This window comes from Macaca nemestrina, chromosome 5, assembly GCF_043159975.1.
Source record: "Macaca nemestrina isolate mMacNem1 chromosome 5, mMacNem.hap1, whole genome shotgun sequence".
Classification (NCBI taxonomy): Eukaryota; Metazoa; Chordata; class Mammalia; order Primates; family Cercopithecidae; genus Macaca; species Macaca nemestrina.
Genome location: NC_092129.1, coordinates 126016458 through 126034714, shown reverse-complemented (window position 1 = coordinate 126034714; position 18257 = coordinate 126016458). Strand labels below are relative to the sequence as shown.

Here is an 18257-nt window from a genome sequence, read left to right as displayed (position 1 = left end):
GATTAACAGTTGCCAAGATGCTTTGAAACATCTTTATATGATTTTCTAACCGTATTCTAAATATACTATAAATGAATAAATTGTACCAGCTCCTGCTGAAAAGTTCAAAGTATCTGCTTAGTAAATAGCCCTTCTCTTCCTATCTCTCTTTTTCAAATTAGCTTTAGAGCCCTTGCCTCCACTACAGGAAAATCTGAGCCTGTCTATTTCACTGAAACCAGGATGATAAAAATAATAGCAAACACTTAGAGAGTACTTATTATTTGCCAGGTATTGTTCTCAATTACACACACATATATAACACACATACACTGCACATTATACTCGTAACAATCAGTGAGATAACTTCCATTTGCACATGAAGAAACTGAGGTACCTAGAGGTTAAACAACTTGCCCAGGATCATGAAGCTACCAAGAGCAGAGAATGTAGTTTGTAAAAGCCTACTCAATATTATAATTTCATACTTTGGAAATAAAATTCTAACTTTAAAAAAATGAGTTAAAAATAAAAAGTAAAGCTTGGGCCAGGCATGATGGCTCACGCCTGTAATCTCAGCTTTGGGAGGCTGAGGCAGGTGGATCACCTGAGGTCAGGAGTTTGAGACCACCTGCCCAACATGGTGAAACCCCGTCTCTACTAAAAATACGAAAAATCAGCAGGGCATGGTGACAGACACCTGTAATCCCAGCTACTCGGGAGGCTGAGGCAGGAGAACTGCTTGAGCCTGGAAGGCGGAAGTTGCAGTGAGCAGAGATCACACCACCGCACTCCAGCCTGTGCGACAAGAGCCAAACTCCGTCTCAAAAAAAAAAAAAAATGTAAAGCTTGGCCCAATTATCAATGGTGGGAATCCACAGAAGATGGAATTTACCTTCTATAGCTTAACGATTCTAAAGAGTGGAAGGGAGGGGAGCTGCAATGCTTTACTAAGAAGTTACATCAGAATTTAAGGCAGGGATGAGATTTCTGAGTTTAAGGATCAGATGTGAATTTTAAAAGATGGAGAAACACTTTGAAAAGGGTTGTATCTCCAAAAAAAAACAAAAAAAAGGGTAAACATGAAGGTAAAATGGAAGGAGAAGAAAGGACGCTAGTCAGTTTCCCTATTACTGCCTGGAAATAGCTCTGTGGTACAACACAGTAAAAGTATTGCAAGTGAACAGCTGTAAGATTGTTGGTATTATAGAAGAAAGAAGAAAGGAATAGTTGGGATTGTTGAAAAGATCAGTTCCTGAAAAAGTTGGACAATGGATGGTTGGTGAACAGGGAGCTGGGTGAGAACAAATCAAAGAGGCTGCACTTCACCACCCCATCCCCTGTAGAATACCATCTCAAACCACCTGTGAGCTATCAGCTCACACCCAATCATCAGCTGACAGCACTGCCTCACTCTAGAACACCTCACTTGCCTACCTGATTTGATCTTCAACCACAGAAATCTCAGCCAACATTACTTGGTGACTGGAAGTTGTAGCTGCCACGTAGTTGAAATGGGTAATAGGAAAAAGTGCCCACTCTCATTTTAATTGAAAAGTCTTCCCAAATGTTCATTCCACAGGAACATCAGTATGGTTTATTTCTATTAGTATAGACCTACAACTGATGTTCATGTTCTAGTCAATCCAACTTTCGTTCACTCGTCTGTGACTCACCTCTGCGGAAGGACAGACTTAGAGGAAACTACTTAATAACACTGAGCCTTAGCCACAGACCACTCCCCAGCCACTAGCCCCTCTACCCTACTTTTGTTAAAAGGAAAGTCCTCACCAGGAAAATTCTACCAAAGTTATCACATAAAATTATTCATCATTAAGAAAGTTTGCAAAATACTTTAGGACTCCATAGGTGAAAGTATACAAATGCTGTTATTTCCCAGTAATTTCTTAGCTTAGTTACTAATGCAAAGTCCTATATACATAAAGCCTACAGTTGATCTCACAATAATAAATATTGTCTGCCTCTGTTTTAGCAACAAAAGATTCTCATGTTGCTGCATGTACAAAGAAATATTGAAAGGCGTTGCTTAAGAAAATCTTTCTTCTTGCACATTTCAAGAGAAGTGTGGAAATAACAAGTCCAACACACAGCTACAGTAAAATCTTCGGATTTATAGTACCTGGCAGTACATAAAGAAATTATACAATATTAGAAACAAAACAATTCTTAAAACAAATAAAACCATTTAAAAATATAGAAAACAATGCTTTTAAAATACTTGGGTGGGAAGAATATTTCAAAACAAGTTATGAACCAAAAAAACTAAACAAATAAAACTATCAAATTTGACAAACTACTGATATAACAGCAGACACTGTAGACAAAGTTTAAAAACTCACTAGAAGAAAACATCTGCTCTCTATATAAAATATACATCAAGAATATCCAAATAGAGTAATAACTCCTATTAATTAGTAAGAAAAAAGGACAGCTCTTCCTAAATTATAAATGATGTGAGCATACAATTCATAGAAGAAATGCAAATGGCCAACAAAAATATGGGGTAATACTAAAGCAACTTTCTAATCAGGAAATGCATATAAAATGATTTCATATTGGCACACATTAGTAGGAATGATAATGCTGAATGCAGAGAAATAGACAGTCCCAAGCTACTGTAATGTGGGTATGTAAAATGGCAAATACTTTTTTTTTTTTTTTTAACAGACAGGGTTTTACTCTGTCATTCAGGCTAGAGTACAGTGGCATGATCACAGCTCACAGCAAACTCAACCTCCTGGGCTCAGGTGATCCACTCACCTCAGCCTCCTGAGTAGCTGGGTCTACAGGCACACCCCACCACCCCCAGCTAATTTTTAAAATTTTTTGTAGAGAGAGGATCTCCCTTTTTTGTCCAGACCGGTCTCCAACTCCTGACTTCAAGCAATCTCCTAGCCTTGGCTTCCCAAAGTGCTGGGATTAGAGGCATGAGCCACCATGCCCAGCCACAAAGAGTTTTTTGAGAACAATTTAGTAGTGTCCATTAAAACTTAAAATCCACATACTTTCTGAACCAATAACTCTACTTGTAGGAAACAAATACTTGCTTATGTATGATTAGCACGCAAAGATGTTTACTATAGCAAAATATTTGAAACAATTTAAATATCAGTCACCAGGAGACTAAATGAATGAATTATAGTTCACCTTTTACCTATCCTATAAAATTTTAATAAAGGAAAATCTGCACATAGTAACATAAAAGATGTTTACAAGATAAGTAAAAATAATGGAAAATAATAAATAGATATAAAAGATGTATATCATGAGGAACAGCAGTTTCATCAGGAGAAGACAGTGGAAGCTGTAAGGAGAGAGGCTGGTAGACGGTGTCTTTCATATTTCATTCTACATATTTCTAGATGGAGTGCCTGACTATTTTACAAGGAGGGTGTATGTGTTTATTGCTATTAATAATAACTGTGAGGGGAAAATGTGTTTCAAGTTATTTTATTCATTTATGTATTACATATCTTGGTGAACTCTATGGTAAAGATATAGAAAAAATACTGAGACACAGGCCAGAGTACCCCATTCTGGCCTGAAGTTAAGCACTTCAGGTGTTACTGGACTTGCTCTTAGGCTGATGGCTGCAGGAGGGAAGGCAAAGGAAAGAAGACAGGGGAGGGATGAGAGTTGGGGAGCAGAGGTGGAGGTGCAACTGGTGATACTTTCTTCAGAGTATGGCTGCCCAGTCTGAGATACAAAATGGAGAAGGCACAGGAGGTCTCTGAAAGGAGAATCAGTTACTGAGAATATAGTCAGAAATTACACTGCGTGAAGAGCCTCCTTGTTCAAAGTTTAATTGCCACAGAACAAAACAAATGGTTTTGCCGGCATCTGTCATGAATCCAGACACAGGACAAGAGTAGAATGGTAGAATGTGCTAGGTAAACTGAGATGTAAACTACAGATGCCATAAATCTCTCCATACAAATGCTTTTTTGTGTATCTCCTCCTCTACCACTATCTGCTCTCCCAGTCATCAGATCTCCTGCCTTCCTGTAAGTGTAGTTGCTGAGCAGCTGAGGTTCAATCGTACTGTTGGCTGGGATCTAGGGGATCAGGTTCTGCTCTGACAAGAAATTTACTGGTATTTGTTCTCACAATTGGCTAAGAATTGAATATAAAACTCCTAGAATCTACCTTCTCCCACCTGAGCATCCTAAAAACATATAAACATAAAAAGATTTCTAATTACAGTAATACTGCTACAACATTTAAGTATTATATATAATCTGACTTCTGCTAATCTGAGTCACTGTTTAAGGACAGAAAGCTTCTGCGACTCTTAATCTGTAACATGCTAACCTTAAGAAATTAGATTTTTAAAGGTTTTCACTATCAGCCTTTCTTTCTAGATTCAGAGATCTAGATAAGAATATACCCCAAAGCACAGAGATATGTAACTTGACGAAAATGAATTAAATAAGCATCATTTCTACATTATTTATATGTAAGGTAAATCCATTATATTATGAAGACCTTAAGTAATTTGGTGTTTTAAAGTATTCAGTTTTGAAAACTTTTATAATTAGTACATATGTATAAGGACAAAAACAGAACAGTTCACTTTAAAAATCAAATTCATACAAGAAACCTTCAAAATTTATCAAAGCAGGACCTCCAGTAACTCAGATAAAAATAAAATCAACAAATTATAAGGAATACATAGTTTTTCAAGTTTCTTTGAAATTTTATGACTTGTTGGTTTCTGAAAGAATCCTATTTCTTCTTACCTTTATGCTATTTTCTGTCTCAACCAATAGCCTACCTGGACAACATATGCCTACATAAGTTCATTAAATAAGTAGGTGCCTTTATAATTCAAAATATAAAAGAATATATATTCCTATATATGGTTTCATATATGGTTATGGTTGTATACGGTTGTATACCCTGTATATGATTTCACTAGACCGTATTTGGTAGGCTTTGGTAGGCAGCTATGGTAAGGACAAAAAACAAGACTTAAGAATCAGTAGAGGCAAGGAATCTACATAAACCTGGGTTCAAATATTAGCATCAACACTGGCTAGCAATTTCAGCTTGGGAAAATGATTTAACTTCTGTGCAACTCAAGTTTTCTCATCTATAAAGCAGAATCATAGGTATTACTAGACACTTATTCACACAGTATTCTTATAAGCACTAAATACGATAATAGAGTATAATTAAGTTTATGTACTAGGCTCTCAAGAAATAGACTGGCTTCCTAGACACTTCAATTAAATCAGCAAATTCTTATCAAGCGCCTACAATAAACATCAAAGTCACAACACTATGCACTACAGAATTTCATTTCATCTCACAACAATCTTACTGCTGTTATCGATCATCATCCTCTTATTACTGATTTTTTAAAAATAAATTTCAAAGAACATAGCCTAGCCCAAGATTTCTGTAAGCAAGGAAACAGCAGAGCTGGAATTTGGCCCAGATATTCTAATACCTTTTCTACTATACAAAATTAAGAGGTAAGGGTGAATCAAACTATACAGTCTCCAACATCAAGGAACTAGGACAGGACATAAGATAAACAGATGTGATTTCTTACTATATCAATTCCAGAAAAAGAAAAACCAAAATAAAATGTCCTTGGCTGTTAAGGATTAAGCCCTTCACTAAATAAACTGCATAAAAGTCCCCTATATTAGAAAAAAGTACAGAGAAATGTTCAGTCTTCTCAAGGTGATGGTATAAATCAATACAAGGTCAAAAATAAGAGCTTGGGCTGGGCGCAGTGGCTCAGGCCTGTAATCCCAGCACTTTGGGAGACTTGAGGCGGGCGGATCACTTCAGGTCAGGAGTTTGAGACTGGCCAACACGGTGAAACCTCGTCTCTACTAAAAATACAAAAAAAATTAGCCAGGCATGGTGGCATGCACCTGTAGTCTCAGCTACTCAGGAGGCTGAGGCAGGAGAATTGCTTAAACCTGGGAGGCAGAGGTTGCAGTGAGCCGAGATCAGGCAACTGCACTCCAGCCTGGGTGACAGAGTAAGACTGTGTCTCAAAAAAATAAAAAATAGGAGCTTGGGAGCTCTTGTCTTTCTCTGATACTGTAGGTTACTACACAGTGGAATGCTCTAATTCTGTTTACCCTGAACATAATCAGGGTAAGTGACTGGTACCATGTCAGTCAATAAGTATTTCTTGATAAGTATTGACTGGTACCATGAATATGGCCTAAGGAATAAAATCAGATATACCTTAATACATGGCCTAATACTCATTTAAGAAGTTCCATTTTTCATGAAAACGAAAGTGATCTAGAATTCTTAGTAACTACTTTCATATCACTGTGGTCTCTTTAATTTGACCAGGGAGTTTAAGAGTATTTTGTCAGGTTGTGAGGCCACATTTTTTAAGGCAATGGAAATTACAGGTATGAATCACAAGCGTAACACTTTTCACTCCTATAATAGAACAGGGCCAGTTGCAGAGTGAGTCATCAGCAGGAATAAACGGGTGGAGAACACCAAAGACAACTGCTCTGAACCACTGGAAAAAATTTTCATTCTGGGTTTGTTCATAATCACATGGCCTCCCACTTAAAGCTGCTTATTTAAATGTAGTTTACAGCTGGTATGGACAACTGCTTTAGTTAAAGGATCACCATGCATGCCCCAGTGGGCTTTAGGAACCACACTCCAGGTAACCCAACACCATCCCAGAAGGACTCTGCCGCTACCACCACCATCACCGCACCCTCTCCCTGCAGCCACACCCGGGAGTACAGATGAGCAAAAGGAAAGGCACACATTAAATGTTAAGTGTCTGGAGTGCCCACAGACTTCTCTCTGAGGCTTAATTCCTCTTGGGAAAAAGATCTTCAAACCTGTTTTGCTAGGGACTCATTCTCCCAGTAAATATTTACCCAAAACACAACATGTAAAACAGACAGAGATAAAGTAGCTCTAACTGGAGTCAGAGGAGAAAAGAACTTCCCCCTAAGTTTACCCACTAGAGAATATCACCTTGGGTTGATTATCTCCATACCTCAACTTTCTAGTGAATTCTTGCCTTGTCCACTTGCTTGTCCTGAAAACCAAAGGCAAACTTTGAAGAAGTGGACACTCTTCTCAGATCTCCTTACAGACATTTTAAAAATAATCTATGCTTCTTTATTATCTACTATGAGAACAGTGGTCTCAGATTTTCAAACTCCACAGCTCCTCCTATCTATCTTCATGAGAAAGTAACACAGTCACCTTCTAGTCCCTAAGACAAAAAAGGAAGGAAGGAAGGAAGGAAGGAAGGAAGGAAGGAAGGAAGGAAGGAAGGAAGGAAGGAAGGAAGGAAGGAAGGAAGGAAGGAAGGAAGGAAGGAAGGAAGGAAGGAAGGAAAGGAGGGAGGGAGGGAGGGAGGGAGGGAGGGAGGAAATATGCAAAAGAAAAGAAGAGGAAATTCATTTTTCTTTGTTTCCACACTTTTATCAATAAGTAGATAAATTATTAACAAAAATCAGGGCTAGAAGAGTAAAGAAGAAAGACTGAATGATGATGTGCCAATAACAACAGATGTATACTGAGAAAGTTTTGCTAATAGCTAATTCTGTGTGGTAAAAATAATCACCCTGAGATAGCACTGATGGGAGATTCAACCGCTATAACGTTTCCAGAATTTGGCAATACTGAGCAAAAGCTTTAAAAGTTTTCATAAAGTTTTGTGTTCTATAAGCACTTACTATATGCAAGGCCCTGTCCCAAGCATTTACATTTTTCACAACAGCAGATGGTTATTATTCCTTTGTTACAGATTTTAAAAAGAGGCATTCAGAAGTTAAGTAATTTGTTCAAGGCCCCAGAATCCATGCTTTTAACCCCCAGTACTTCAGGCTCTGGAATCTAAAAAAATCCAAACTTCAGATGAAAGCAAGAAAATATTTATTTTAACATTAAATGCAAGTCATGCCTGTTAATAGTCAATATTTTTGGCTATTATTATTAGCTATTAGTAGAAAATTGTGAAATTACCTAAACAAGAACAGAAAAATTATCAAGTCAGTTATGATAGAGCCACAAAGGAAGATTATGCATTAATTAAATAGACATCACCATTAGGGAAAAAATGCACCAATAGGGAAAAATGGAAGTGCTTAGGAAAAAAGGTTATAAGGAAATATGCCAATATAATATTAGCAATTAAATGTAGGTGGTAAGATTATCAGTAATTTGTATTTTCATCTTTTTTCTTCCAGTTTTTCTTCAAGGAGTATCTATTTTTTTTTTTTACAATCATTTATTTTTTTTTACAGCAGGCATTTTTGTGATATTTTTGTTTTGAGAATCTCTCAATTTGTACAATACTTTCTTAAATGTGTGACACTATTACTGGTGTCATCTTGAACATACGGAGTTAATGCTGAAATCCCAGGTTCAGGCAGCCATTTAAAATGTTATGGAATTTTTCCCAAGAGATTATAAGCCACTGGGTTCCCTCAGAGAACAGAGAACCACCATGTGGCCCAGTACCTACAGACCAAGTGAGCATTTAGCAGCTTCTGTCTAACTATGAAATTAAACGTAGCAACTAAAATTTATTTCCATAATGAAGTACTTTCAAGACTCCTAAAGCCACAGGTGTGACTCCAGGATCCGTTCCAGGCCAAAATTATTCCAAAATAAAAGAGGAAAGAGGAAGGTAGAATAGGGAAATTATGGAATTTTAAACTTCAGGCATCACCTGACACCTGACTAGAGAAGCTCAAAGCAAATTACTAAAAAGGTAGAAACTCAGTCTACACTTTTTATATGCAAATCTCTGTAAGTTAATAATGGCTTGAATCACAACTCTTATGAAGCTTAGATTTCCATGCTTCTAAAGATTGTATCAAGCACATAAGTGGGTCTCCAGTATTTCCAAACTATTCCTTTTTTCTTTTAATGGACCAGCCTTTTTAACAAGGTAGCATTCCATTCAGTCAACAAGCATCTCTTGAAAACCCACTAAGCACCAGGCAAGTGCTAAGCACTGGCAATACAAAAAGGCATCATGAGTCATCCTGTCTTAGCCCAGTGGCAGATAGACTAGGAAGCCAGAATTTGCAAAACTGCATGGTACGTGCTATGACAGAACTATGACAAAACTATGCACTTGATTTTATGTTGTTTTTTTCTAAAATCAAGGTACAACCAACATAAAATAAGTAAATATTAAGTGTTCTGTTCAAAAAGTTTTGACAATTGTTTGCATCCTGTAACCAGCACCCAAAACAAGATAAAGAACATTTTCATCCCCCAATAAAGTTCTCTTGTGCCTCTTTGCCATTAATACCCACCCCCACTCCCACAGACAACCTGATTTCTGACATTGTAGATTAGCTCTGCTTGTTCTATGTTTCACATAAACAGACGCATGCAGTCATTTGAATCTAGCTTCTTTCACTCAGTGTAATACATTTGGGACTCATCCACACTGTTACATGTGCAGGTGATTTCTTCCTTGTGATTACTGAGAGGTATTTGATTGGAAGGACTTACCAGTTTGTTTATTCAATACCTACTAAGGCTGTTTGGGCACTTTCCAATATAATAGCAGTTTGTATTATTATAAACAAGATTGAGGTTTTTTTGTTGTTTTTTTTATTTTTTTGAGAAGGAGTTTTGTTCTTGTTGCCCAGGCTGGAGGGCAATGGCACGATCTCAGCTCACCACAACCTCTGCCTCCCGGGTTCAAGCGATTCTCCTGCGTCAGCCTCCTGAGTAGCTGGGATTACAGGTATGCACCACCACGCCTGGCTAATTTTGTATTTTTAGTAGAGACAGGGTTTCTCCATGTTGGTCAGGCCAGTCTCGAACTCCTGACCTCAGGTGGTCCGCCCACCTCGGCCTCCCAAAGTGCTGGGATTACAGGCGTGAACCACCGCGCCTGGCACAAGACTGAGTTTATCTATCTGTTTCATCTCTTTGATTTGTATTTGTGTGGTTTTACGTAGGGGTCAGTGATATGGCAAGTATAAGGTAGAAGAAAGCATAACTATGAGAGTGGATATGGTATGCAATGCATACAGAAGAGTCATGAACGGCTACACTAGAATAAAACACAAAGATATGCCATGCTAAAAAGCTGGGAGTCTATCAGGAAGGCAACAGAGAACAGTGAATAGAACGTGCAAATGGCTGCATAGAAGCATTTTCCTCTCAGTTTAGAGAGCACCAATTTCAAAGGCAGAAATACCAGACCTCAAATCCCCACTCTGCTACTAACTCTGTTGGCTACAGCAACAGTCTTATTAAAGACTCCCTAAGATTGACTTGCATCATCTGCAAAATAGGGATAATAGCACCCATTTCAAACACTTGCATAGAAGCTAAAAGGAAATAATGAATGTTATGCACCTAAGAGAATGCTTAACATAAAACTGTAGTTCTTCTTAGTGCTATTTGATGGACTTAAATGCATTTGATCTCAAGTACTTCCTGGAATCTAAGTAATGGCAACATCAGAAGCATCCTTCTGGCTTCTGCTAATCTCAATCTACTTTAGTAACCACAGAATTATCAACTGGGACTCCAATAAACCTATTGTTTTAAATTAAGTTAGCAAAAGTTCTCTGGAGAAGATGTTCAGGAAAAAAAATGAAAAGAGTAAGCACAAGTTAACAAAATGAGGTTTGGAAGTGGCAACAGGACAGGTATCATGGAGGCATATTCATTAACTAGACACTTGTTCATAGTTATTTCTACCCTTAAAACACATCTGATTATCCAGTTAGAGTAACAGCATAATAGCATAGCCAGTGAAATGCCCATAGTTCCAACATGCAGCCTAGAACAAAGAACACAGTAACGCTTCTTAAAATGGAGCTTTTTGTTTACATGAGCCATTTTGGAAATTCACTTCATACCACTGATAATGAAATTTTCAATTGCAAAAGAAATGACTTTGTTTCTTTTAGCAATAGGAATGAGAAAGAAACTGAAGAATATATAGTGATAGATGGCATTCCAAGTGATCTCTGGTAAGAGTATAGTAATTTATTTATAAAGTACAACTTACAAAAGGAAATCAATTAATTCAACAAAAGAGGTAACTTATTTGTAGATGCTAACCTTTCAAAATGTGTAAACAAAATAAGCAACATTCATAATAAAGGCAGATTTCTGTCTGAATTTATACAACTTTTCTATGAAATTTTATTTCTGCAATGGGGTCTGTGTGACTGATTCTTTTTAAGTTCTATGCTCTTAACTGAGAGATCCAGACTTAATTTAATCTACTTTAGCATGTCATCTATCACAGGTCCTTGAGAGTAAATGTGCTCAATTGCTTCTAACTACAGACCATTCTCATTATCACTAGTTTCTCCCACATGGCAACCTCATAAATATTTATTAGCAAAATATAGACAAAATCTGCTTAATTACAGAAACTGAAGATATAGCCCCTGAGACGATCCAAGAGCTATGTAAATACGGCCACTAAAATAAAAATGTTACATATATTAGAGCTGGATTCAAACAAACCAACTGTTAAAAAAATTCTTTTAATTAAATCTTTGACCCATCAATGTTTTAGTGTGGTAAAATAAATGACTTCATGGTTCCAAGATAAATTTGTAAAACCTAAAAATATTTTGTAATAGTCAAAACTAGATATAGATAAAGTATTTAAATTAAACATATGTTCTTTAGTTCATAAGTCCTGAATAATTTCAGTTAGTACAAGTTATTCAGAAGTTAGGTACTCTTCAGAATCAGAAAGGAATGAGATAAACAATAGGATTATAAAGAAAATATAACCGGATTATCCCTTCTATTTCACTAGCTTATAGTAATACCAAGTAATGCCTATTTTTTCAGCTCCAAAGTATGCTCTAGGACTATAAAAAATACCAGAAAATGTATGAAATATATAAAACATAAAGTATATATTCCTTGCCATCATTTCAAATCTAATGAAGAAAATAAAACAAAAAAGCACAAGATATTAGACACTAAATAGGAAACTGGTTGACTATATGCAGAACAGGGACTGAGAGAAGAGTTACCCGCGTAACCCTGAGTACTCGTAACAGACCTGTGGGCATGCAGGAGGAGCTGTACAGGAGTTGCACAGTTGTGGGTAGCTGGAAGCTCAGAGACTGACTTTGATGATGTAAAATTTAAGAAGACAATTGTAGGTAGCAGTAGCAGAAATACACAAATGGAAATGAGCATAATGTGAGACAAGGAAACTATTATTAATAAAATCACACTACATTGGCAGAATACTTTCATGTAATCGCCGCACTTTCCATTCACATATACTCTGTAAGTAAGGCAGATACTTACATTTAAAGATGAAGAAACTGAGGTACTACTCAATGAGGGCAGCTTATCCTTATCACTGATCTCGTAACCAAGGCTTGATCACGGGTCTTCAGATTTCCAAATCCCCTATTCTTCATAACCAAGGCTTGATCACGAGTCTTCAGATTACCAAATCCCCTATTCTTGCTAAACACTACTAGCTCAGAGACTGACTTTGATGATGTAAAGTTTAAGAAGACAAAAATTTTGGCAGACTTTAGGCAAGTATTATAAAATAATATTTTGAAATTTATTCCCATTTTCTCTTTTGCCTTTTGGCATGAAACGTTTATCAGCCTAAAAAAAGAGATTATAGAAATTATATAAAAAGACAGGACTAGGCCGGGCACGGTGGCTCAAGCCTGTAATCCCAGCACTTTGGGAGGCCGAGAAGGGCAGATCACGAGGTCAGGAGCTCGAGACCATCCTGGCTAACACAGTGAAACCCCGTCTCTACTAAAAAAAAAAAATACAAAAACTAGCCAGGCGAGGTGGCGGGCGCCTGTAGTCCCAGTTACTCGGGAGGCTGAGGCAGGAGAATGGTGTAAACCCGGGAGGCGGAGCTTGCAGTGAGCTGAGATCCAGCCACTGCACTCCAGCTGGGCGACAGAGTGAGACTCCGTCTCAAAAAAAAAAAAAAAAAAAAAAGACAGGAATAACCATTTCTGGTTTATAAAATAGGATTATTCAGCAAGACACATAGCCTTGCTAGCCATACTACCGCCTGGAGAGATTTTTCCAAATTGCTTTTATTTCTGTCTCCCCTCCCTGCCTCCTTTTAATCAGGGGCCTGACCTAGCTCTTCTCCAGGGTAGAAAAGATACCCTACTTCCAGCGACAACAGCAGAGCCACAGGGCTAGCTGAAAGAAGGATATGATATAGTATATGTAGGAGAAAGATGACAGAGTCAAGAGGGGAGTCAAGACTAATTTCTCCTGTTCAGGCTTTGGCCCTGAGAGGAGGAGGTGCATTCAGTGAATAAGGAGTGATGTGGAAGGCACAGGGGGCTCCTGACCCACTCCCTATCTGATACCCTGTAAAGGAGGCTACCCTTGGTTCTGCTTGGTACAGACCAGACACAGAAGTGTCTGTGTGTCTGGCTGGGACACCTCCCAGAGGGGTCATCCTAGCAGGGAGAGGGGGCTCTCTAGCAAGGGATGCAGAGAAGATCACATGGGCCAGGAACAATCAAGACTGCAGGTGGGTGTGGAGCACTAGTGGGAAGCCAAGGGGAAGTCAAATCAATGTGGGACATGGCCTGAGTCACAAGAATAGGCCACAGTTCACTGGTAGCTGACTTAAGAATCAGTGGCCCACAAGGTACCAGGCATCCAAGACAGAAAAGGGGTACAAATCACCCAGCAAGCAGGGGTCCTAAAAGGCAGGATAAAGACGCGGGCAGGAATGAGCACAGTGTTTTCCCCAGAAATGCAAGGTTGCAGAAGCCACATCTCTCTCTCAAGATATGCTGAGAAAAAGAGAGGGAGGGGAGGCTGCCTTCAACAACCACAGAACAAAGATCAGAGGAGACTGTTCGATTTGCCACATCAGACTATGCTTTAAAACAGGTTCAATGTTAGCACATTTTCTCACTAATCAGAAGGTGAAACTCATAAAGATGACTAGATCAGCCATAAAAGAAAATATTTTCTCTGCATTTCCAAGTTCAATCATGAATTAAATCTTTCAAGCCTAGTACACAGGGCAGAAAAGTTGATTTTATACAGACAACAACAAAGAGTCACAAGAGAAGTATTAACACGACAAAAGCTCTCAGCAACTGTATGTGATACTGGATGAATCAATGCCTTACAGCAAGCTCAGTCTCATTCCAGAAAGGGCTGAAATACTCATTCAGACTATTTTCATTTTAAAGCAAAGGAACAGAGATGGTTCCAGGAAGAAAAAAAAAAACACTTTTAGAAAAGCAGGACTTCAAACAATGCAACTTTAAACAACTGAGAAACAGTGACAGATGGCCCTATTATGTATATACTAGAAATGGGATTTATTTTTTTCAGGAAAGCCTCTGAGAGTTGAGGCTAAAACAGTGACAGTCTGTACACGGCATGTCATCTGTCAGTAAACATCAGATGTCCCTACAAACCCAAGTGTTTATAATAATGGGGAAAGAAAGGTTGAAGTTTTATGTGAACACAAACATAAATCACAACATAATAAATGCACAGTAAATGTAATAAATGCAACGTAAATGCACAGTTTCTAACTATTCTGTTTATGGTGCAATATACAGTGTGGCCCAAGTTCTGGCAAACCACATAGCTCTTTTCAAATTGACAGTATAAGGAATATGATGTGAGCTATGGACTCACAACTGTGAGCTGTGCTACATTTCCTAGTAAGAGAAACCCTGATTCTGATGGGGGCACAAGGTAGCCTGGAATAAAACTACACCTCCCCAGCCTTACTTTCATTAACAAAGTTCCAGTAAATGAAATAAAAGCTAACGTGTTATATGGCAGCTTCTAGAAATTTTCTTTGTAAGACATCTGGCATGAGCCCCTTGTCCCTTCTTCCTTCCCTCCTCCTTTCTACCGGCTGGGGACACAGACCCAATGAATATGGCTCAAGCAGCCATCTAGGACCACAAAGCAGCAGCCTAAGTCTGCAGGAACAAGAAGTAAGGAGCCTCTGAGGAGGGTGGTTATAACCATGCCAGTCCTGAACTGCCTCCAGCTGGACTTCTCTCATGTGAGAGAAAAGTAAACTTCCTTCCCTTTAAGTTACTGTTGTTTTGTTTTCATCTGCAAAATAGAACCAATATTAGTCAACCTAATGCCACCCACAAATACAATGTTTTCCAGCAAACCTACTACTAAGAGCTCTTTGAAATGGAAAACTTCCCAGGAGAGAAACAACTACCATTAAAACAGCACAAAGTAAAGAACTTGGTATAATCAAGCGCATACAACTGTAGTAGAAACTTTTCCCCATATCCTTGTATCCTTAGCTAGGTGCAAACACACAAGGATTAAATACACATTTCCCCACCTTCCTTGAGCTAGATGTGGCTATGTTCCGGTTAAGATGTGGCCATTGAGATGAGAACAGAAGTGACTGTGCTAATACAGTGCCTTTTTTTGTACTTCTTCAATCCAGATGGCTGGAATGCAGATGTGGTGGTGAAACTTGTAAAAAAAACATGTAAGAATAACACCCTAGATTGCAAAGCAATGTGACAAAAGGAACCTGGGTCCCTGTTTCAGTTACTATTGCTATGTGACAAACCACCCTGGAATTCAACTATGAAAAACAACCATTTTTTATGTTCAAGAATTCTGTAGGTCAGAAATTCAAACCAGGCACAAGGAGGACAGCTTACCTCTGTTCCATGATGTCTGGGCCTTAGCTGGGAACACTCAACAGCTGGGTGGCTTGACCACTGGGGACTGGAATCATCTGTAGGCATCCTCACTCACATGGCTGGTGGCTGACGCTAACTACTGGCTGGAACCTCACTGAAGCAGTCAGCCAGAACACCCACAAGTGTCATCTACATGTGGCCTGACTTTCTCACTGAATGGCAGCTTCAAGGTAGTCAGACTACTTTTGTGGGAATTCAAGGTTCTAAAAGCAACGGACCCAGCAACAAGGGACAGGCTGCATCACCTTTCCTGACCTAACCATGAAAGTCATGTTGTATTCTACTGGTGACAAGAGAGCCAGGTGCCCAACCAGATTCAACCAGAGTGCACAATGGGAAAAGCAGCAAAGAAACTGCACACGTTTTAAAACCTATACAGTGCCTGACCCTGAGCACCATACCAGCCCTGACTGACCTCATAAAGCTGAGCTGCTTATCATCCTGCACTCCCACCTCTGGACTGCTACGCAAGTGGAAATACAAATGATCACTTAAAGCCACTATTATTGTGGGTCACTGTAGCAAATTTATAAAGAATACTTATGTACCCCAATATTTAAAAATAAATCAGGCTGGGCGCAGTGGCTCATGCCTGTAATCCCAGCACTCTGGGAGGCTGAGGTGGGCAGATCACCTGAGGTTAGGAGTTGGAGAGCGTGGCCAACTCCTGTCTCTACTAAAAAGACACAAAAATGAGCCAGGCGTGGTGGCACATGCCTGTAGTCCCAGCTACTCATGAGGCTGAAACAGGAGAATTGCTTTAACCAGGGAGGCAGAGGTTGCAGTGAGCCAAGATCGCACCACTGCACTCCAGCCTGGATGACAGAGTGAGAGACTCCATTCCAATAAATAAACAAACAAACAAACAAACAAACCACATGGAGCAAAAATGTCTATCGCAAGAAACTAATTTTACAACTACAGGAATGACTTTGTAGTTATAATTTATTTGATATTATTAGCTGCTGGCATATTTTTTTCCATTCGAAATTTTTAATGACTATGAGAGACCTCTAATATAATACAATCCCTTTATCAGTCATTTGCATGCTGCCAGTTTCCCTTCCTGGTTTGGTGCACTAAGGGATTTCTGAGCTCAGACAATAAAGATGCTGACACAGCCAAGGAACTGCAGTCTGAAAACAAAGAGTTCCAGATGCGCATGTGAATCTGACTAGATGTGTCCTAAAGCCTCTCATTAAACAGCTACTCCCCATCAAAGACACTACTCTAGGCAAGGCAAAGAGCACTCCTTCCACCTGCCATTCTTGTCCTCTAAGCTAAGTGAGTCCCTGAAGAATCTAATAGTTTCACAGAATCATTTTGTGGTCTAACCATACAGTATGCATTGTATGTGTCAAAATCCTTTTATTTTTTAAATTAACAAATAATAGGATTTCTATCTCCTTATACCCACTCAAAAAAAAAAGGAAAGCATATAAAGGATACTTTGGTTCTTCCATGTCCCCCAAAAGCAAAAACAAAAATAACTCTGAGAGGATACAAATTTAAAAGAAAATTGTGCAAGTCTGAACATTTCTAAATATATTCAAAGACACATATCTACCTTTGAAATATGTACCTAGAGGCAAATAATTTAATAGCAAATGCATGGAACGAACTGTTAAGAAATGACACAGGATTAAGCCATGTTTTGGGGTAACATGGGTAAGGACATTAAACAACTTTGAGAATGAATTATTAAAACACACCTTTTAATATATCTTACATAAAACGTATTTAAAATTAGTTTCCAGCATCTCTTAATCCTACTTTATTTTTTGTATGTCTCTCCATCTGTATAAGCCACTAAACTCCAGTAAGATCCACTGTGTAATGATGCTTAATCATCTTCCTTTTTAAACTCTAATGAAAATCAGCTTTCAGATATTTATGAGTTCAGATCTTTTGGTCAGAATTTGGTTAAGTAAAAAGCAAGCTGATCAAGCCATAGATAAAGGCATTTGGTGCCAGGGAAATTATAAATACAAGCAAGTATTATATTTGCCCCCAGCTCTTGCCCATAAGGTAGCTGAAAATACATCCTAGATTTTCCCTTATTCTGTCAATATAGGAATTACTACATTGAATACTACTAAACACATCTTTAAAGTAATAAAAGGTAGCATTTGCTAAGCACTTATTATATGCCAGGAACTGTTTTGAGTACTTTTCATGTATTAAAGTCATCAGATCCTTCAATAACAACATAAAGCGGATAGTATAATTAAATCTCCCTTTTATGGATGAGACTGAGATTAAACAAAAAAAAAAGTGTAGTGAAACTGCACAGACAACTCATGTGGTGGTTTTAAAATATGTCCACACATGGAAACGTCTCCCTTCAAGAGCTAATTCCAATCACTGTGCATGTAGGGACACTAACTAATGGAATATAACTAAAGCAACTATGTTACAGTTCTGAGACTAGGTCATAAAAAGCAATGTGGTTTCTTTCTTGCTTTCTAGATCACTTACCCTGGGGGAAGCCAGTTGCCCTGTCTCCAAGGAACTTAAACAGCACTGTGGAGAGGCCCATGTGGCAAGGGAGGTCCTCCTGCCCTCTGCCAGTGAGTG

The 18257-nt window shown here is 38.5% G+C and overlaps 1 protein-coding gene across 28 annotated transcripts in view; it reads right to left on the bottom strand.

The window, feature by feature from the left end:
- LOC105479539 (dystonin) overlaps window positions 1-18257 on the bottom strand; it is a 496741-nt gene that overhangs the window by 294724 nt on the left and 183760 nt on the right. The gene's annotated exons all lie outside the window — the stretch shown is intronic.